At 44.3% G+C, this 23969-nt stretch overlaps 1 pseudogene; it reads right to left on the bottom strand.

Annotated features, from left to right (window-relative positions):
• LOC135515695 (semaphorin-3ab-like) overlaps positions 1-2636 on the bottom strand; it is a 64298-nt pseudogene extending 61662 nt beyond the window's left edge.
• Positions 2637-23969: the final 21333 nt, after the last annotated feature.

Genomic DNA, 23969 nt, shown 5'->3' with positions numbered 1-23969 from the left:
CCTCTGGGCAATTCCTGGTGTAGATTGTTACCTCGGAAGGATGTGACGCGGTGGCGGCGCAGGTGGAGCTGAGTTCTACGGCGTTTTTTACAGCACACTACTTGACCCTTGACTGCACAGAGAAACATCTTCAACATAGTGCCCCCTAGAGACAGAGCAAGGTGTTACAGTACACTCCACTAATAAGAGCATGTATACATCCTGTAGAGCCATATAACAGTAGCCCAGTGGTTAAGAGTGTTGGACCAGTAACTGAAAAGTCACTGGTTTGAATCCCACAGCCAACTAAGTGAACCATCTATTGATGTGCCCTTGTGCAAGGCACTTAACCCGAAGTGTGCCGGGTATGTCGCTTTGTATAAGAGCGTCTGCTAAATGTATACTTTGATTAACAAAACTGCTGATAAATGTGATTTATTCTCTGATTAAAAATAATGTTATGTCAAGTTCATACAGGCCTTGCTGTGCACAAGTTAACTCTAAACTTCTCTCATTGGATTAAAAATAATGTGACACTCATTTCAAAGCAGTAACACCCCTCTAAACCAGAAGCACTATTTTCCTCAACAACATAACCTTATTCCCAGCCTGAGAAAAAAGGACAAATTGCCCATATTTGTAAATTTTAGGAATGTATATTTTTTTAAAGGAGACGAAGAGAGAGAGAGAGAGAGAGAGAGAGAAAAGGAGAGGGAGAGAAAACGGAGATACCACACAGCTCTCTAGCCGTGTACTTTTGGTCATGTTTTGGACAAGGAACCGCAACAGCTCGCCTCTCAGACGACCGACATTAAACGAAACGTCCCAAAATATGCCAAAAATGTCTGTGGTTTATTTTAGTCCCGAGATGAAAGGTCTGCCATTACAAAGAGCTTGATTTAGTCTAGGGTGTGAGAGAGAAAGGAGAGAGCCGGCTCTGAGGTCTCTCCACAGTCTTCTACCTCAAAATAACACAGAGGGAAGGCAGAATAACATGTTGACTCGCCCGACAAAAGCTCACACGAGCACCGTATGAACGGTACCCAGCCAGATGTGCGACTGATGAGTGATACACTCACCTGGGTGTAGTCCATAGCGGACCTTATTCTATATCATAGAGACATCAGGTCGGTCATGAATATTCTGTAGCGCTGTGCCCTGAACAACCCCTGAATCCAGGGCATATCTTTTCCATATGCAGTATATCTGGTAAAACAGTAAGATGTGTGTGTGTGCATGCAGACTTTCTCCTAAGCAGAAGCAGAAGTACTTGTTGACTTTGGAGAATAGCTGGTAAATCGATTTTGGGGTTAATGAGAACTAGGGAGACCGGATTAACCCCTTAAAGTGTGTGTGTTCAGAATTTGCATGTCCGTTCGTGTCTATGCGTACATTGTGTGTGTGTGTGTGTGTGTGTGTGTGTGTGTGTGTGTGTGTGTGTGTGTGTGTGTGTGTGTGTGTGTGTGTGTGTGTGTGTGTGTGTGTGTGTGTGTGTGTGTGTGTGTGTGTGTCTCTCTGTGTGTGTGTATTTATGTGTTTCACGGCAGTGCAGCGGTAGTTCTGAAGGGGACAGTGGACGGGGAAAATGAATGCGAGGGCCAATACATACATTTAACCAAGCCCCCTGTCCGCATATGGAAACAATCTGACCGTAAGGAGAATACAATCTAAGGCTAAGGAGAAAGCATTATTCTAAGTGGGAGAGAGAGAAAAAAAGAGAGAGGGGAAGCAGGAGAGTGTGAGAGAGAGAGAGAGAGAGAGAGAGAGAGAGAAAAGATTGAGAGAATTGAAGAATTAAGAGAAATTGTTGAGAAAAGAGATACGTAGGTAGATGAGCAGACAGAGAGGATGATACACCGAAGAGTGAGAGGCAAAGAAAGGAAGAAAGACATAAAGAAAGGATAGAGTGCACACAAAGAGGAAGAGTAACTCAGACAGCACACATCATTTCTCCTGGAGCCATGCTGGCGGCTGTAGCAGAACCAGAGAAAGAACCAGAGAAAGAACCAGGGAGGCAGGGGGCAGAGAGAACATTCACACTTACCCCTGTAGGAGAGCTTTAACCTGGGGACGCTGTGCTTGGGCTCCCCCTGCCCCGGCACCACCGCCCCGCAGAACAGCAGCAACAGTACAATCCCAGGTAGGTAATCCATGGTGCTGGAGCGCTGGCCTCCAGCCCAAGGGGGGCACACACCCCACACTTGCCCAGAGAAGAGTGTCTCCCAGCCAGGTATGCAGAGACCTAGCAGTCCCTCCCTTCCCTTCCTCCTCTTGCAGCTAGAGAAGATCCACAAACCCAGGAGGGGGTTTCTGGCAGGGGGGATACAATCCTTGGTTTCAATCCCGATTCAGAGCACCGATTTGGGGCAATTTCAGCAGGGCAAGGGGGTATCACATGGCTCCCTGTGTGGAGGTCCGGGGTGGTAAACCCTCTGTGCTGTTCATATGTCCCCCTGGTAAGGGTTGGGTGATGGGGGTCCGGTGGGAAGTGTGAGGCTCGAGCTGGTTGAGGAAGAATTCTGATTGAAATATTGAAGAGGTATCCAGCAGAGATACTGCTAATATAGATCTCTCTTCTGCTCTGCTCTCCTCTCTTCTCTTCAGTCTCTCTCTCTCTCCGCAGTCACTCACTACTAGCCTCCAATCCTGTCCACGGCTCCGCCAGACAGAGAGGGAGAGAGAGAGAGCTACACCATCCACAGGAGGGGAGGGAGAGCAGCTGAGCGAGAGAGAGGGGGAGTGTGTATGAGAGAGAGGGGGGAGGGAGTGAACTGAGCAACGTTGAAGTACTGTGAAATAGAAGAGAATCCTGTGCACATGGTTCCGTCTTCCTCTATTCTCTCTCTTCTGTTTTCCTTTCCTTCTGCAGTCCCTGGTCAGCCCCAGCACCCTTACTCTAGAGGTGTGACACATTAACAGACTCACACATGCTTACCCTCTTCTCTACCCCATGCAGTTACAGACAAACTGCATACCATGCAACCCAGCAGGTAATCTCTGCTCAAACCAGGTTTCAAAATGAACACCATTTAATATGCATTTATCTAACGCCCTATCCAATGAAAAGCAGTGAGCTGGCATTCAGGTTTAGTTAAACATGAACATTGTTCCCGGAAAGGCATGCTTCAATGAATAAATGTTTGTTGTGCTGCCCTTCTATGGCGTGCAGGAGTCCAAACACATCAATTTCACAGCAAATAAAGAATGACGTTTGTTTTTTGACTTGTCCAACAAACCAGGAAAAACGGGTTTGATTGAATGTCTCAGACGAGAAACCTGGCCCATAAGGAAATGTGAAAACATGGCTTTCTAGTAAAGCAGGTATGTGAGAGATCCTGTCACTGCTAAAGTCATTCTATAGTAAACCTGGTCTGGGTCTGTGGCATTCCCCTTCCCCAACTCTCCACCCCTCTGCCCCTGCAGGTGTGACCCCTTCTGTTTCTTCTCATGGTTTGTGACGGCAGGCAGCTAACAGCACTGAGGTGACGGTGATAAAAGCTGTGATAAACACAAGCATTTATGTGTCAGCTCACACACCTCAACACCACTGCAACAGTCACAGAACAAAAACACAACCTGGCAGTAGATACTGCATGGCTATAGTGTGTGGGGGGAGGGTGTGTGTGTGTGTGTACTGGTGTCTCTGTCCGTGTCTGTGCACCATCATATTCTCAACACTCCCAACAATGCTTTGTCCCTCTTAACAACTCCACAGAATGTGTGTGTGCACGTATGTGTTCCCAAGTGTTTGTGTGTGTTTGTCTGTGTGTGTGTGTGTGTGTACGTACTTGTACCCGAGTGTGTATGTGTATATGTGCACTCCCACTCCCTCAAACATCATCACCCCTTTAGTCGAAACAGGCTTTTTAGATGTTTACCCACAACAAAGAATGTGCAGATAGACATGAAAGGATCTCTCTCTCTCTCTCTCTCTCTCTCTCTCTCTCTCTCTCTCTCTCTCTCCCCCTCTCTCTCTCTCTCTCTCTCTCTCTCTCTCTCTCTCTCTCACTCTCTCTCTCTCTCTGTGTATCTGATCAATTGTGGGGATTAATACCTGTATTAAATACCTGTATTAATCCCCACTGGGAGCAAGGAGGCGAGATATGCCGCAACACGCCTAGACAGCCCGCCCTTTAGGAGATGCTGCCGGCAGCAGCAACAGGGCCCCAAACCTGCCGGGTAAAAATAGAAGAGAGACACCCTATACCCCGGTGTGGAGGTACAGTAATACAGGGATGGATCCTATACCCTGGTGTGGAGGTACAGTAATACAGGGATGGGCCCTATACCCTGGTGTGGAGGTACAGTAATACAGGGATGGACCCTATACCCTGGTGTGGAGGTACAGTAATACAGGGATGGACCCTATACCCTGGTGTGGAGGTACAGTAATACAGGGATGGACCCTATACCCTGGTGTGGAGGTACAGTAATACAGGGATGGATCCTATACCCGGTGTTGGAGGGATGGATCCAGTAATACAGGGATGGATCCTATACCCCGGTGTGGAGGTACAGTAATACAGGGATGGACCCTATACCCAGGTGTGGAGGTACAGTAATACAGGGATGGACCCTATACCCTGGTGTGGAGGTACAGATAATACAGGGATGGACCCAGGGATATACCCAGGTGGGGTGGAATACAGGGATGGACAGTAATACAGGGATGGATCCTATACCCCGGGGTGGAGGTACAGTAATACAGGGATGGACCCTATACCCAGGTGTGGAGGTACAGTAATACAGGGATGGACACTATACCCTGGTGTGGAGGTACAGTAATACAGGGATGGACCCTATACCCAGGTGTGGAGGTACAGTAATACAGGGATGGATCCTATACCCTGGTGTGGAGGTACAGTAATACAGGGATGGATCCTATACCCCGGGGTGGAGGTACAGTAATACAGGGATGGATCCTATACCCAGGTGTGGAGGTACAGTAATACAGGGATGGATCCTATACCCTGGTGTGGAGGTACAGTAATACAGGGATGGATCCTATACCCTGGTGTGGAGGTACAGTAATACAGGGATGGATCCTATACCCTACAGTACAGGGATGGAGGTACAGTAATACAGGGATGGATCCTATACCCTGGTGTGGAGGTACAGTACAGGGAATACTGGTGTGGAGGGTAATGGATCCTATACCCTGGTGTGGAGGTACAGTAATACAGGGATGGATCCTATACCCTGGTGTGGAGGTACAGTAATACAGGGATGGATCCTATACCCAGGTGTGGAGGTACAGTAATACAGGGATGGATCCTATACCCAGGTGTGGAGGTACAGTAATACAGGGATGGATCCTATACCCTGGTGTGGAGGTACAGGAAAGCATTTCAGTCTCTCGATGTGCAAAACTGATAGAGACATACCCCAAGCGACTTACAGCTGTAATCACAGCAAAAGGTGGCGCTACAAGTATTAACTTAAGGGGGCTGAATAATTTTGCATGCCCAATTTTTCAGTTTTTGATTTGTTAAAAAAGTTTGAAATATCCAATAAATGTCGTTCCACTTCATGATTGTGTCCCACTTGTTGTTGATTCTTCACAAAAAAATACAGTTTTATATCTTTATGTTTGAAGCCTTAAATGTGGCAAAAGGTCGCAAAGTTCAAGGGGGCCGAATACTTTCGCAAGGCACTGTATATAGCCCGATATATAGATGTCCTAGCCTCCATCTTTCAGGCAATACATTCAATGCAGTATTAGCCTTATATTTAGCTAATTGATAATGCATAATAAGCTTCTAACTTATAACCTCTGTCTCTTGCACAATACGCACACACCTGTGCTCCACTTGTCTCTCTCCTTAAAAAGGCCCCTAGGCTCTTGGAGTCCCGTGCAGGAAAAGCTAGACTAGAATATGCTGGACATAACGCAAGCTCTTGTTAGCTGAATGTTAAATACAGCAGCCAATAGAACTCCCCGGTAGTTTGAAAGAAGAGAGAATGCGCGGTGGTGGTCGGCTATAGCAGGTATTTATTCAGACCCATAACCATTCAAACTTTGTGAGGAGAAGTGAAAGCCTTCTGCATCTAATTCTAGTTCTATATTATTCAGCGATGTCATTAGAATGATGAAGATAAGGACAACAAAACGTATTTCATTTAACTGTTGAAAGTGAGGAAGGACTGGAGCAACTATAGTGAGAAAGTGGAGGTAGGCTAATAACATTAGGGGAAATATTATGAAAGATATATAAAATACTAAAATGGACCACGCTCTTATTTCCCCTCATCCATTGTTTTGGTACCCTTCCCCAGACCAGTGCCTCGACACAATTCTGTCTTGGAGCTCTATGGACAATTCCTTCGACCTCATGACATGGTTTTTGCTCTGACATGCACTGTCAACTGTCTGACCTTATATAGACATGTGTGTGCCTTTCCAAGTCATGTCCAATCAACTGAATTTACCACAGGTGGACTCCAATCAAGTTGTAGAAACATCTCAATGGTGATCAATGGAAACAGGATGAACCTGAGCTCAATTTCGACTCTCGTAGCAAAGGGTCTGAATAATTATGTAAATAAGGTATTTTTGTTTTTCATTTGTTATAAATTTGCAAACATTTCTAAAAACCTGTTTTCTCTTTGTCATTATGGGGTACTGTGTGTAGATTTATGATGATTTTCTATTTATTTAATTAATTTTAGAACAAGACAGTAATGTAACAAAATTTGGAAAAATTCAATGGGTCTGAATACTATCCGAATGCACGTATGCGTCAGCCTACTAATAATAAAAAAGGCCCTATTATATTTCCAAATTAAAATGAAATTCGCTAGTCTATACTTGTAACTTTTTAGGCCGCATGTGCAGCACCAGAATCACGTTCTCTCCTTGCTTTATCATAGTTTGAACGACGTGTGTAATTCCAGTTCATATAATACAGTATAATACAGTACAGTAATACAGGTCACACTGAAAAAGATTTGCCTACTGGAGCTAGTTTCATTCATTTACCCAAGAGAGCATATACTTAGCTATATATAGGGGCTTTTATGTTTTTTGACGTGAGTAATGTGCGGTAGCATATACCATATACAGTATGTATTTAATAACGATAAAATAATTTTGGCTTTTTTGGGCTTGGGCTCATTAAACGTCTTTAATGTAGGGCTCATTAAATGTCTTTAATGTAGGGCTCATTAAATGTCTTTAATGTAGGGCTCATTAAATGTCTTTAAAGTAGGGCTCATAAAATGTATTTAATGTAGGGCTCATTAAATGTCTTTAATGTAGGGCTCATAAAATGTATTTAATGTAGGGCTCATTAAATGTCATTCAATGTAGGGTTCATAAAATGTATTTAATGTAGGGCTCATAAAATTTATTTAATGTAGGGCTCATTAAATGTCTTCAATGTAGGGTTCATAAAATGTTTTTAATGTAGGGCTCATCAGGCTCAGGTAGCATCTGGCTTGAATTTTAGATCAAAGCTCTAAACAAATCCAGACATACACCTACTTATATACCAGGTTACCCGGGAGAAAAGGGACTTATTCTTGGGATGGAACGTTTGTAAAATACCTGGAAAATATTTAGCCCTAGTGTGTGTGTGTGTGTGTGTGTGTGTGTGTGTGTGTGTGTGTGTGTGTGTGTGTGTGTGTGTGTGTGTGTGTGTGTGTGTGTGTGTGTGTGTGTGTGTGTGTGTGTGTGCATTTGTTGCTGTGGGTGTGTATGCACGTGACATGAGCCCATGGATGACCATGTACTCGTGAGTGTGTGTATCACCCTCCACCAGCCCTTCCACAGAGCAAGACCTAGGATATGACCCACCAGTCACACCCTACACCCTGCCTCCTACACCCTAGAAGAGTACTAACTGCACCACTCACATCCTAACTGGGAGTCTGTGACCCCAACTTCCTGATGGCGCAATGGCTCTCCCATAGAGATGGATAGAAGATTCATCTTTGTATCTGCGCCATTATAGCTTCTGTGACAGCATGGGCGGCGCCATTGAGGCCATTTTGAAGTTGTTTTCTTCTTCACGATTGGCTGATCCCTCCTGATGACCAAGTTGGAAATGACTCCAACAAGGTCACTCTGAGGGATCAGCCAATTAAGTTAGAAGTCCCATCAAGTTGACTACATTAAAATGTTTGAAGCCTTCAATGGCGCCGCCCATGCTAATACAGCCATTTGGCCACTAGAGGCCTCTATTATTCTCTATGGTCTCTCCCTATACAGTATTACTAATAACCATGCCGATAAGTGACGTCTGTGGTTCAAGGTTCCACATGGTGTGACCATCGCTCCCTTCCTGTTCCAGGGTTTGCACTTCCTGTTTCCGTCCGACTCCCACTCAGGTCACTGGAGGGCTCACTACACCCCCTCTCAAATGACACGAGTCAGCTGATAACTGTCAGTATCACAGTGTTTGTGTGTGTGTGTGTGTGTGTGTGTGTGTGTGTGTGTGTGTGTGTGTGTGTGTGTGTGTGTGTGTGTGTGTGTGTGTGTGTGTGTGTGTGTGTGTGTGTGTGTGTGTGTGTGTGTGTGTGTGTGTGCGTGCGTGCGTAGGGGAAAGGGTGGTTGGTAACAGTAGCTGGGGTGGTTGGCTGGTGTTATGACAGATCAACCTTGCGCACTTCCCTCTGTGTGACGGTAGAGTGGAAACCAAGGCCATGCAGCTCCTTTTATTTGGCATGTTCAGGCAGACACAATGATACCCACAGGATTAGAGTTCCTGCTATACAATATGACACAATGAAAGACATACAATATGAGAGGACTATTGGTGAGACAATGACTGATCATTACTACATGCATGCTTAATAAAATGGTTGGTAAGTCCTACCTATAGAGTTAGATGATAATCCACACGGTCGAGACCACACGGTCGAGTACTTTAGCACTCAGAGCTTACCGAAGAACCACGATGCACTGCAAGGCAGATGTCCCAAAAGGTCCCGGATGTCAAAACTTAATTCACAATCAAACATTAGTCAATGTTTTAGTCTACAAGGACAATATCTGCTCAGCTCATTATAAACGTAAGCAATACCGTGTATAGTGAACTGGCGTCTTTCGGAGTCAGTCTAAACACAGGAATATATCACAGGAAATGGTGCCTGAAACAACGTCCCCAGCTACTGCGTGAAACTGTCAACCTGGGGCTCCTAACGTTATTAACCTCCAGACACGGAGCAGTGTTGTGATAACTTTAGCAGAGTACTGACTACAACATCTGTATGGGGGATGGACAGATGGAATGGAATGACAGACATACAGAATACCGGGGGCCAGAAAGCCAGGTCCTCTCTGACATGAAGGACACAGTTGATTCCAACATAGAAAGGAAACCACATTTGTCAGGACGGACGGAAGCACTGAAGGACATACGAACTGCTGGGTGGCCGGACAGACAGGTCCACTCAAACTAATACATGAAGGACACAGCAGATTCCAACCTTGAAAGAAAGCCATGTCCATCCACTTACCGTCCAGGTCAAGTGTTGCCACCTGTTTCAGCAGCACCATGCTCTTTTTCCTCCCTCCCTTAATCTTCCCCTTCAGACAGGGCGGTGGTTTCACTTGGTTTCATTAAAAAGCCACTCCAGAGCTCATTACTAATGCTCCTTCTGAACCGGAATGGCCGCCCAACCTCTGCGGAGGGAAATGGGAGTTTCCCTCTCATTTCATCAGTGCTCAAAAGGTCAAAGGTCGACCTTCGTTTTACAATTGGGTCGCACCCCCCATCGGGTGAGTGACGGAGGTTGGGTAATGTCTTTCAGCGGCTCGTCCACCTACACACACATTGATGGATGGCCGCACGCACGCACGCGCACACAAACATTTTCCACATCCACTCAGAGAAAGTACATCCAAATGACTGTGAAAATAAACAATCAAAAAGTGTAGCCACATTGCACCATGGGAGAGGAACCACAGTGGGTTGTTGTGGGAAGTGGTGCCTCGTTGCGAGCAAGAGAGAGAGAGAATGAGTATTTATTTATCAGTGAGATGTTTCCATCCATCTCCTTGACGGAAGACTCTCACTGATGTGTACGTTGCTCCATCCTCACATTGATGGGATATGGGAGGTTCAGGAAAATGATTTACAAGAAAGGAGGATGTTTGAGTGAAAAAAGAGCCACTGATTCATAAAATGGAACTATATATTGAGCATTGTAATAGGTTGACGTATTCTGCGGAGGGAGAAGCTGTGGATTTTGAGTATGAGTGTTCCATACAGATTGGTTTTCTCCCTTGAGTGAAGCAGTTAAATGGAGTCAGTTTAAACTTTGCGATTATTGCTCCATTACTAGTTTGACATAAAAGATAAGCAAGGCCATGGAGATTTTCCTGAGAAAGGGACGCTGAGCATAAACATATGGATTCCTAATCATAAGCTACATCATACTAATACACTTTAATATGGCTAAATACATCAAACTAGCTTCTTCTACCCCGAACTTTCAACAGCACCGTACAAAAGTATACAGATTTAGTTTAGTGGGACCGGGGACATCCGAAGGACTGAGCGAGCTCAACTCCAGGATGAAAGACAACAAGACCCCTGCTATTGTTTTGCCCAGAAAAGCTTTATCGATGCGGAAAGGTCCAAGAGGGGGGTTCCGAAGGGGGGAACTAATCCATGACCCGGAGGTTCCCTTTATCTCATGTATATGTAAATTGTCAAAGCAGTATTGGTGAACTCAGCGGCGGCCGGTTTAACTCGGGGACGAGCTGAGACAACAGAAGAGCGCTCATTATTCCCCTATGTAACCTAATCAGGCAGCTTAGGCTTGCAGAAATCCCCCTCCCTCCCTGGCTGGTCAAGGTGAATAGGACCTCAGAGATTCTCCAAAGAGCATTAACTTCTCTGCTTGGCTGCTGAAATTAAAATGTAACCTAATCAAATCAAGTGGGAGTATTTGCACCAGGGTTAATGATGCCACTGATACCATTACAGGGACCTTGTTTTGAGGTGAAACCACCCGCTGGCACCAGCCATGTTAGAAGCTAGCACAAGGAATGCCTACTTTCTCAAAGTCTATCACTATTTTGGGGGGCCAAAACACTCAATTGTAACCAAGGAATTCAATGGTAGGAGTAGGACAATGTTTACCACACTCACTGTAGGGTTTGAGAGATAAGCAGCATGTTATTATGCACACCTGGTTAAAATGGTATGTTCAGTGCATAATATTAGAAATATGTATCTGATTGGATGTGCATAGCTAAATTGGCAGGCCCTCATTGGTTGTTGGCCAGGGTATTCAAGTGTGCTACCTTAGAGTGGGTGCAGATGGACTCAGCTTGGAAACGGCTATGTTTGATCTGCTGTCATGTTGGAAATAAACCGTCTTTGTGATGTTAATGCTTTATACCGTTGAGTTTCTCTTTGCAATAACTAAAAATAACCCTGCTTCCTTTAACTGGGGATGCAACACTCACAAGTGATCTTTAGTTTAGATTTGGAGAAACAAACAAGAAATAACACTTCAGCCAACATGATCTTCATCAGGTTGTGAGCGTTATCTTATTGCTACAGCTGTTTGAGCCTATTTCTCTGTCCAGCCGCTGTGCCCAAAACTGAATACGGCATCCCCAATGAACCAGACAAGTCAATGAAACAGACAGATCATTGAAACGCAAAGAATGTTGTATGTTGGAATTACGTTAACAGGCTGACAACTAACACATCTAAATGAACACCAACATGAGGCGACATGCATTTGAGGTAAACATGCCTTGTGTGCTTTGTGGTCATACGATCCGAGCCACTTGACCTGGAGCACTCTGGGAAATACGGTTAAGAATAAGTGGAGTCTATCAATCATCGGTCTTGCGCGTGATAAATTCCACTTGTCATGGTGACAGTGTCTGTGTGTCTCTCTTGGGGCTTGTCTCTGGGTAGACGGGGGCAGACTGACTGACACAGCACTCCATACTGCCATTCTATTAAATATTTACATGCTTGTGAAACGTAGAAAACTAACCGCCGGCGCTCGCATTACCACTCCGGCAGAGGACTCATATTTAATATGGCTCAGAGATTTTTCCAAGAATATGGCTCTCAAGAGAAGACAGGCTATGTGCACACTGCCCACAAAATGAAAATGAGGTGGAAACTGAGCTGCACTTCCTAACCTCCTGACAAATGTATGAACATATCAGAGACACATATTTCCCTCAGATTACACAGACCCACAGAGTTCGAAAACAAATCCAATTTTGATAAACTCCCATATCTACTGGGTGAAATACCACAGTGTGACATCACAGCAGCAAGATTTTTGACCAGTGAAGAACAAACACCATTGCAACCAATACAACCTATATTTATGTTTATTTATTTTTCCTTCCATACATTAACTATTTGCACATCATTACAACTCTGTAGAGAGAGAGAGAGAGAGAGAGAGAGAGAGAGAGAGAGAGAGAGAGAGAGAGAGAGAGAGAGAGAGAGAGAGAGCGCGAGAGAGCGCGAGAGAGAGCGAGAGAGAGAGAGAGAGAGAGAGAGAGAGATGGGTCCTGCCTGAAGTGATCTTAAGATGCGTGTGGAATGGAGATTTAGGAATGGGGATTTTTAGACAGAGTGAAGGTTCAAATCCCAGGCGGGGAAGGAAGCTGTACTTGTATCTCTTGGTAAACTGTCATAATTATTTTTTTAAATAGTTATCCCACCAGTTTAATAGAACACATGGGGAAAACATACCTGGGCTTAAATCTGTCTGCTGGCTGTCACGATGCATTAGTGTGTCAACTTTGACCTTGAGAATGTGTCCCTGTGAGAAAAATAAGCATGTCACTAGATGCATTAGACATGTATTTTAGCGCAGTCATTCAGATATTGCAGGTCTGACTCATCGTACATCATCTCACATCTGTAGGGTTGCTCTCGCTCTCCATCATTACATACTTGTTTCCATCCTGAGAAATCTCTGAGTAAAATGGTGGCTTGTTTCCTGTGGATGTTGAACGTCTCCTCGCAGAGTCACAGATGCATGGTGGCATTCGGGTGACTCAACCGCCACGCACTTTGTCGTGGTGATTCGGCCCGGCTGTGGGATACAGGCCCCACTTCCATTCCCAGAGAGAAAACATTACTGTGTTTTATCAAGAGAAGAATAACCAGTCAGGCCAGTGCCGGTAGTAGAGGGCTGAGTAACCTAGCCCAGGGGTGGCAGAATCTTCCGTCACCTTCCATTAGTTAACTCCCCCTTTTCCTCAGATAAAAAGGGGCTAATTTCAGGGATATTCATTACAACAACATAATTAACTTATTTTATTTATTGTTCTAGGTTGTTCCCAGAGCCATTAGCACAATATTATCAGTGCAAGTGTCTGGGAGAGGTCTCACCTTTTACCAGTACCCCAAACAGCTCACAGGACCTTGGGTCACTCAAGTCTGCAGTATGTCTGGCTATTGAAGTGGCTCAGGTCTACTCTAGTCTGTTTTATGCTTTGTTATGCGATCCAGGTCAGGTCACTTGGCTACTTCAAAACAACACTGTGACCACAGAGATGTATTCTCCAGTCATCACTCATATTTTGCCTCATATCCACCCAGTTTTACTGCAGTCCTCGGTCCTAGAGGAACCTGTGTGAATATGAACCATCTGTGTAAATAGAGACTTGTGACAGGCTGCCAGTGAGCGATGGGTCCCACCTGTACTGACGCTTTAAAGCCCTGCATGGAATTCTGCACGGAATTCTGGGAAGCTCTCTTGGGGGTGTTTAAACTGTTGGTGTGCACTTACATGTGCTCATATATGCACTGTCATATGTGTACACTCATGCAGATGAATACAGTACACTAACTCATACACAGCCATACCAATGCACATACACACCTATACAAACACAGACCCACAGACCCATACATACATACATACATACATACATACATACATACATACATACATACATACATACACACACACACACACATACACACATACACACAGACACATACACACACACACACACACACACACACACACATACACACATACATACATACATACATACATACATACATACATACATACATACATACATACATACATACATACATACATACATACATACATACATACATACATACATACATACAGAAATTAGTCTCCAGCCAGGTTAGATAAACAACTTCACAATAGTCCAGACAGAGTCACTGGCAATTAGAGTAATGGTAGAAATGCGTCAGTTGCCGCGGGAGATGACTGAAGGACATCTCTGCATGCCAATGACTGATGGCTCCTGCCATCGCCTCTCTCTCCCCGGAGCAATCACACTCCCGCAAATTGATGTTTCACATTTGATGTCCCTCAGACACCTTGTAAATCAAGTGTTATTGACAGACATGAGGGATGAAATGCAAGGCGGTGCAATTTAACGACTCCATCAGAGCCAGGTCCATTAAGACATCCTAGGTGACCAATTACGCTCCAAACACCTGCTCAACAAACAGATGTTTGGGTACAAACTCTGTACTTGTTAATAAGCTGACTGTATGGATGCTGTATTTTATCCATGTCCAATTGATGCCACAATATGCTTTCTTGTTAATTCACACAATATGATAATACTTTTTCACATGTTAAACTTTGTTCAAGGATCAGAGAACAAGCCTGACAATTTAATCAAATATCCATAGTAATTCATCATTTTTTTCCCGATTTGAGATTTCCCAACAACTCCCAGAGGGTACGCCCTTCTCTATTACAGAACTTTCTATAAGCTGTCAGAAGTCTTCTCATTCCCAGGTGACCAATACAGAAGAACTTCCTGGTTCCTACAACTCTTCGCTATCTGCTTCCCAGACTTCATTCCTATGTGACATCAGGGATTGCCTCCCTCAACTCCAACTGGCCGGGAACTGGGAACCGCTCACACTACTGGTATCTGACCATAAAATATATTGGACAGATGGATTCAAAGCACTATCCTCAGAGTGATTAGGTTTCATTATACCAAATGAAACACCCCATTAGGCTTTATTGTCCTATAATAAATGTCTTGAAAGAGGGTCTTCATGTACAAAAAGGTGGGCCCAGGGATCACAAGGAGGATGACATTGATGCTGACTCTGGGAAATGTGCACGCTAACCAGAGAGAGAGAGAGGGGTGGAAAAAGAGAGAGGGTTAGAGAGAGAGAGAAAGGAGAGAGAGCATTCTGAATTTAAAATAAATGTCCCTGGCATGTGTCTGTTTCACTGATCCCGAGACCTTGTTCAATTAAATAAGATGGCATGTCGTTTGTGTCTTCTGTTTTTGGACTATATTCAGTCCATCTTTCGGAGTGTTTTACCCCTTTTTCTCCACAATTTTGTGATATCCAATTGGTAGTCGGGAGTGTTTCTGCGGCTCAGTTTTTTTAGCAACACAAAGACCCAGATTCAACAGCCCTATAGCTGGAGGAGACACCAGACAAAAACCAACACATTCAATTTACAGGGCAACCAGATCTGTGGTGGCTGTGGTCACATTCAAACAGTTTTTCTATGAGTTAAGATGACAAACAGAGGTCTTTTATGACAAAGTCCTGACAAGCTGACAGTAACTGATACCCATCTAATAGGATAATCCTCCATCCCAATAATTTACCACTTTGGAAACATAACATTTCCTCAGCCATGTCGGTTTGCGAAGCCCAGAACGCAAAGTGATATTTTGTTATCAGCACAAGTCCAGAAATGATTAGGGCTTTCAGAAAGTGTAATAGTGGAATGGGGAGTTGGGGTGGAGTGGTGGGGGCTTGTTAGAAAATCATCACTGCGGCCAAATGCATAGTCGTCCCCAGCTGAGCTTCATGGCAGAGGATCAATCCCATTCCTCTCCGAGTCCGAGTTCCTTTTCTCCTTTTCTCTTTCTCGCTGTCAGCCAGACGTTTGAGGGAACTGACGCACGGCAGCTTTGAAAACAGCCTCTGGTCCTGCTGGTGTGAACTGGGCCTGTCAGCTTCAGAGAAGGACCGGTCATCTGCTCCACACACGCTGTGCCGCTCGCGCTGTACTCAGAACAGCCCTTATTGTGTCAGCCAGAAAGAACCAACAAGATACTGTACAATACTGACATTCCAGTTCTTCAGATGTGGAGATTTGAGTGGCAGGCTGCTGGAAGGTTTTCTGGGAGGTTTTCTATTAGATGGATACAGTAGGCGCTGGTAATGGAATAGATACCGATGGATAAAATGAATCAAACAGATACTTCATAATATGTGCAAGCACATGAATCTTTGAAGATGTGTGATACTAACGGTGTGGAAAACCACACTAGTCACCTGCCATGGTGAATGAAGCCTCACGCCACCACAGCATTAGCATTGTGGGATGTGAAAGGTCCCCCTCGGTTTCGTCCAACTTTTTTTTAAACCTCTGAAGCATGCTATTCATCTGCTCATCTCACTGACAATGCTGCATCCGGGCCAACTTTTCACTTACTAGCTGTCTGTTTGTAAAGCAAAAAGGAAACACAAATAAAAGAGAGAAAGAAAACCTTTTTGTGAGGCTCACACACATGTGGCCACCACTCTGATAACATTAGAGCAGTGCCTGGGACAATGTTAGTTCAGAGATAACCCCAGGCCCCAAAACCATCCCAACATCCTGTTTTTTACTGATTGGGGGTTGACAATAGTTGCATCTCTCGCTCTGTGTTTTTGTTCTGGGTTGATTGTTGTTGGATGATGGGTGAAGCAGTGTCCTCTCCTTTCCCTCAGATGTTCGGGAGGGATTAGCCCGTTAGCTCAGCATTGTTTTTGGTGGATTTCACCCCTAAGCTCTGTGCTTCTGTCACACTGTGGTGAAAGACAGCCTGTTGGTATTGGCTCAGAACGCCCTCTGACTCACTCGCACAGGTGCACTATGGGGAAATGATTCCACTTTACACAGAGTAGCACAACACATGCCATCTCTCTCTATCTATAATCTACCCACTGGGCACATATGTCAGTTCAACGTCTAGTTTTAATGTACATTTGGTTGACTTGTCAACTAACGTAAATTCAACCAAAAATGGCACCATTGGATTTCGGTTAAAAGTGAAAAAAAGTATCCCAAGTTGATGACTTTTTGCAAATCCAATCAGTTTTCTACATTGATGCAACATCATCACATTTATTTGTCTGGTTGAAATGAAATGCAAACAACATTGATTCGACCAGTTTTTGCTCAGTGGGTAAATTCTCTGGAAAAACCAAACATCACTCAAGTTTCAGCATGAAAAGCCTGATTTGGGGAAACACACTGAATTTACAGAATTGAGCATTTTTATGACTTTAAACTTGAATCCTTTAAAAAGGGCTAAGAAACCCAAAGCAAACTGCTCTGTTTCTACTTTGCTTACAGGCCTTAGCACAGTGGACAGGTTTATTCTCTGCTGCTAATCCGGTTGTGATTACCACGTCTTATTGTTGTACAGGAGGGGATCATGTTAAAACAACAATTGTCAGCAGGAAAAATGTCAGTGTAAACCTACAGCACAAAACAAGACACGCCCTTGGCCTCCACATCTCTTACCTTGTACAATCACTGCCATTATTCACACTGAATGGAAGGATGATGTTGTACATGTCAACACAACATGGTGCGGCTCTCGGCCAAGGCTCATAAAACCTACAAGCTCTCAGTCTCACGTCAGAATTACACGTTCACCCATGTTTTCCAAACGTAACATTTCAACTAGTTTAAGGTTAAGTTTAGGCATAAACATCAAATGGTTAAGGTAAGGGCTCATGTTTGGGATAGGCTTAAAACAAAAATGTCAAAAACTACTTTCTATTGCTGGATTCAAACGGGCAACCTTTGGAATCAGAGGCAGACACTTACTCGAAGGTAACAACGCTCACTGTTGCCCCAAGTGGCCGGTTTCCACGTCATCTCCTGACGTCCTCAGACATGGATGGACTTTGAATACTGACTTGTATCAGGGCTGACCTGCCTGTATAAAACACCTGCATGCTACAGGTGTGTATATTATGTGGGTGATCAACATCATGTAATTAACATTAATCTCCGGCAGCTACTAATGACATTCATAATTGCCAACATGAGGCATGTTTAACTAGCATAAGTTGTTTAAGTGTATGCTGAGAGGCAATGTGTTTGAATGCTTTGAGGTAACACTCTCTTCCACAGTATGGAAAACAGCCCTGCATCTTGCCAACTCCATTGATCCCATAATGCATCAGATTAGCCGGTTGGCCACAAAGGGAAGGAATTAATATATATATATATTTACAGAAACGATCAGCGGTTTACCGGCCAAAACATCAGTTCATGACTGTCAGGTGAGATCTCATCATCGGGGTCTCCCTTCCCTACCTGTCCCTACCACAGGGGCTGGTAGCAGCGTTGGCGGTGACCAGGAGTGGTCAGCTAACCATTTCGACCCAGGGGAGCGCTTCTGAAGAAGGGGGATTACCTTGATCCAGCCCCCGACACTCCAGAACCAAACAAAAGATGGAACTCCTGAGCTCAGAGCCCCTCGGGCCCCCGGTGCGTTAATCCCATTCCAGCTGGACAAAATCCGTCTGGCCGGAGCCCACACTGAGGCACTAAGCTCCCATAAGAGGCTTGGAGGAGAAGTCAGACAGCTCATCAAGGATGAGGACTTAATTAGCCATGCAAAGTCAACCTGGCTAATTGAAAAATTCTCATCGAGTGGCGTCCCAAGAGAGGAGCGCGCTCTTGTTTACTTCGTCCCAAGGTGTTTTGTTGCTTTGTGCCGAGAAATGCCAGAGATGTGGATGAGGTACCCCGCTGCTTCACATGTAGGCCGAGTCCAAAGGAATTCTGACGAGAGCCAAGGCTTTGCCAACATACTGGATCTTGGACTTCTACAGCTAGTCTGGCATGACTGGATTCATCTATGGGGTATGGACATTTTATTAGAGCAGATATGGAGGGATTCTTGTCTAATTATGTTATTGTGGTCAAAAGGAGTATTTGAAGAGTTCACACAAACACATTTGCAGTGTCTATGTGTGCACCAAGGAGTATCTGGAACCATTGAGACATATCACTAGAGTTAATTATCTTGTTTGTTTATCCAAGGCGAGTTGATGTCAGAACTCAGTCAGCACTCAGCTGGTAGACAGAGCACACACCTCAGTTATGTAAAACAGAATATCTCTCTATCGCCCTCTCTCAATTCATTTTAAGGACTTTATTGGCATGGAAAAGATATGTTAACATTGCCAAAGCAAGTAAAGTACATAAAAAACAATACAAATAAGCAGTATACATTACACTCACAAACGTTTCTAAAATAATAAAGACATTTCAAATATCATATTATGTGCAAATAGTTAAAGTACAAAAGGGAAAGTGCATAAACATAAATATAATGTAGGTTGTATTTACAATGGTGTTTGTTCTTCACTGGTTGCCCTTTTCTTGTGGCAGCAGGTCACAGATCTTGCTGCTGTGATGGAACACTGTGGTATTCACCCAGAAGATATTGGAGTTGATCAAATGTGGGTTTGTTTTCAAATTATTTGTGGGTCTGTGTAATCTGAAGGAAATATGTGTCACTAATATGGTCATATATTTGGCAGGAGGTTAGGAAGTGCAGCTCAGTTTCCACCTCGTTTTGTGGGAAGTGAGCACACAGCCTGTCTTCTCTTGAGAGCCAGGTCTGCCTACGACGGTCTTTCTCAATAGCAAGGCTATGCTCAGTGAGTCTGTACATATTCAAAGCATTCCTTAAGTTTGGGTCAGTCACAGTGGTTAGGTATTCTGCCACTGTGTACTCTCTGTTTTGAGCCAAAAAGCATTCTAGTTTGCTCTGTTTGTTTGTTCATTCTTTCCAATGTGTCATGTTATTATCTTTTTTGTTTTCTCATGATTTGGTTGGGTCTAATTGTGTTGCTGTCCTGGGGCTCTGTGGGGTCTGGTTGTGTTTGTGAACAGAGCCCAAGGACTAGCTTGCTTAGGGGACTCTTTTCCAGGTTCATCTCTCTCTGTAGGTGATGGCTAAGTTATGAAGGTTTGGGAATTGCTTCCTTTTAGGTGGTTGTAGAATTTAACGGCTCTTTTCTGGATTTTGATAATTAATGGGTATGGCCTAATTCTGCTCTGCATGCATTATTTGGGGTTTTACGTTGTACACAGGGGATATTTTTGCAGACTTCTGCATGCAAAGTCTTAATTTGGTGTTTGTCCCATTTTGTGAATTCTTGGTTGGTGAGTGGACCCCAGATCTCACAACCATAAAGGGCAATGGGTTCTATAACTGATTCAAGTATTTTTAGCCCGCTCCTAATTGGTATGTTGAATTTTATGTTCCTTTGATGGCATAGAAGGCCCTTCTTGCCTTGTCTCTCAGATCGTTCACAGCTTTGTGGAAGTTACCTGTGGCGCTGACATTTAGGCCGAGGTATGTATAGTTTTTTTGTGTTCTCGGGCACCGGTGTCTTGATGGAATTTGTATTTGTGTTGCTGGACCTTTTATGGAACACCATTATTTTTGTCTTACTGAGATTTACTGTCAGGGCCAAGGTCTGACAGAATCTTTGTAGAAGATCTAGGTGCTGCTGTAGGCCCTTCTTGTTTGGGGACAGAAGCACCAGATCATCAGCAAACAGTAGACATTTGACTTCAGATTCTAATAGATGCTGCAGACTGTTCTAGTGCCCTCACCAATTCTTTGATATATATATGTTGAAGAGGGGGGAGCTTAAGCTGTACATGGATTTTATATTGTCGTATGTTTTTCCCCCAACAACATTTTCCATCAATATGTATAGCAGACCCTCATGGCAAATTGAGTCTAAAGCTTTTTTGAAATCAACAAAGCATGAGAAGACTTTGCATTTGTTTTGGTTTGTTTGTCAATTAGGGTGTGCAGGGTGAATACGTGATCTGACGTACGGTAATTTGGTAAAAAGACAATTTGACATTTGCTCAGAATATTATTTTCACTGAGGAAATGTACGAGTCTGCTGTTAATGATAATGCAGAGGATTTCCCCAAGGTTGCTGTTGACGCATATCCCACGGTATTTACTGGGGTCAAATTTGTCTCCACTTTTGTGGATTGGGGTGATCAGTCCTTGGACCCAAATACTGGGGAAGATGTCAGAGCCAAGGGTGGTTGTTAAATAGTTTAAGTATAGCCAATTGGAATTTGTGGTCTGTATATATGATCATTTCATTGAGGATACAATCAACACCAAATGCCTTTTTGGATTAGAGGGTTTGTATTTTGTCCTGTAGTTCATTCAATGTAATTCAATAATACAATGGGTTCTGGTAGGTGTTAATAGTTGATTCTAAGATTTGTATTTGATCATGTATATATTTTTGCAGTTAGTTCTTTGTTGTAGGGCCAAAACAATTGGAGAAGTGGTTTACCCATACAGTTCAGTTTTGGATAGATAACTCTTCGTGTTGCTGTTTGTTTAGTGTTTTCCAATTTTCCCAAAAGTGATTAAAGTCTATGGATTCTTCAATTACATTGAGCTGATTTCTGACGTGTTGTTCCTTCTTTTTCCGTAGTGTAGTTCTGCTTTGTTTTAGTGATTCACCATAGTGAAGCCGTAGACTCAGGTTTTCTGGGTCTCTATGTTTTTGGTTGGATAGGTTTCTCAATTTCTTTTTTAGGTTTTTGCATTCTTCATCAAACCATTTGTTATTGTTGTTAATTTTCTTAGATTCTCTCTCTCTCTCTCTCTCTCTCTCTCTCTCCATCCCCCATCCTCTCTTTCAACATAATGTGTTTAGAAATGTCATATCCCCCCTCGCTCTTGACATTGTAATGCTTTTGACTATGCAAACCCCCTCTCCCCTCAACATAACGTGTTTGAATATGCCACTACTCCCCAAACAGAGTGTGTTTAAAAACGCCAGTCTCCCTCCTTGGTCTCAATCACCATAATGTGTTGGAGTATGTTAGGGACCTCTTCTGCATAATGTGTTTGACAATGCTGACCCCCCCCCCCAGCCCATCTATGTCACTTACACCTAATGTGTTTGAGAATATACAATCTGTATCCCCCCCCCCCACACACACACACACACACATACACTCACACAACCACCACCAACCCAACCACCTCCATTTTTAACATACAGACTTTTGTCTTAGTGGATTGTGATAGACAATGCCCCATATCAACCCCCATAAACAGCATGTGTTTTTAAGAGCCTGCAGGATGTGGGGGACACTATACCTCAGATACTATCTCCAGGGCCAGAAGTGGTTCCATTGCATACAGAGGCCATATTCCCCGACTCTACTCTGTTTGGGACTATTGGTCTTTCTTTCCCCTGGCCTCTTTCATCCTATTTCTCCACCTCTCATTTCCAACCGCTGTTTCTCCCTCTCTAATTTCTAACCCCTGTTTTACCCTCAGTCTCCCCTCAGACTTCCTTTCCCCTGGCCTCTATGTGTCTGGGCCTCTCAGTCTAGAACACGACACGCTGACTGACCCACAGCTGCAGAGCAGTCATTCAGAGCTGTGATGCTAATGGCGTGGATCTGCTAGGAGCTAGCCAATCCTACCTCCACAGGGCTGGAGCCACCAGGGAGATAAGTGACAACAGGGCTGTCCAGCCTAGTCCTCACAGAGTCATCACTCACAGGTGAAGACAAGGCACGCACTCGAAAAGCCATTCAACAAGTTTCCTGAGACAGAGAAAAAAATGCTTATTCTAACCCCTTTAATTGTTTCAGTGGTAGTTCTACTTGCCTATTCGGTGGCTGTGAGGTACTATAGCAGCAATGCCTTGGTGGTTGTCCCTCAAACATCCATCAATACTGGCATTAATGCTCTGCAAAGTCAGGGTTCCACCATGGTTATTACACATCCTGCTTTCTCTCATAATACCTGCTCAGAATCCCTTGGCACATACTTTGTTATCGCCCAATAATCTCTGTCCGCTTAATATCAAATGCAATGCTTACAGAATCAGTTGAAATAACAGCGGTGGTGTTTTAAGCAATTAACCTTTTCGCTGTGTAAATGGCTTCGGGGGATATGGGGGCTCTGTAAGGGCCCTGCTGGGGGATGAATGTCTGCCTATCGCCCACCGGGAAACACAAACACCACGTTTCAGAGAGGCCCCAGGCCCTGACAGGAGGGAGTGAGAGAGTGAGTGAGTGAGTGAGTGAGTGAGTGAGACACACAGACAGACAGACAGAGACAGACAGACAGACAGACAGACAGACAGACAGACAGACAGACAGACAGACAGACAGACAGACAGACAGACAGACAGACAGACAGACAGAGAGAGAGAGAGAGAGAGAGCACGAGACAGACTGAGAAAGAGAGAGAGCCTCTGCGCATCGTGTGCGAGTGCATGGAGACGAGAGGAGAGGAAATCAGTGTGGTCTCCAGAAGAACCCGTTGGGAGTTCAGTGTTGGCCCGCTGACAAAGGGTTGAGGGAGGGAGAAAAGGGGGGAAGAGGGAGGCATTACTCAATTCCAAATCAGGCCCATGCAGCTAGCGCACATAAACACTCCATTGTCCTTTGATGTTGTGGGCTGCAGCCAGTCAGACAGCTAGTCATACATCACACAGCAGCTCTAGTAGCCCCTCCAACTACCCCCAATACACCCAGAGGATAATATTACAGACCCCCTCTTCTCCTACACCCCCCAAAAAACCTTACCTGTAGGGCTAATACCCTGGGTTTGATAATGGAGCGCTGAGTCTGAATCAGGTCTGCAGGAAGGAGACATGAAATTGCCTTCCCTGTAGCCTCAGACTGCAGTATATAAAGCCTTCACCTCAATCACCAGAAGAATAAGACCTATTGTTACAGTGTGTGGACGGTGTTGGGTAAGTAAGTGATCCTTCACAATAAATGGAAGCCAATGAGTCATGGAGGTTTACACAGAGCTCAGTTTGAATCCTGGGGAGAATACGGACTCAACTGTGTGGTTATGAACAGACAATATAATGCCAACCTCAGGTCCAGGTCCAGGTCCAGGTCCTACAAAAACTCTCTTTTCATCCACAGTTTCGCTTGGCATTTGGCATAAAAAATTGTTTTTGTCAACCGGCTCAATTTGA

Source organism: Oncorhynchus masou, chromosome 27 (assembly GCF_036934945.1).
Source record: "Oncorhynchus masou masou isolate Uvic2021 chromosome 27, UVic_Omas_1.1, whole genome shotgun sequence".
Lineage (NCBI taxonomy): Eukaryota > Metazoa > Chordata > Actinopteri > Salmoniformes > Salmonidae > Oncorhynchus > Oncorhynchus masou.
This window is presented reverse-complemented; position numbering and strand designations above follow the sequence as displayed.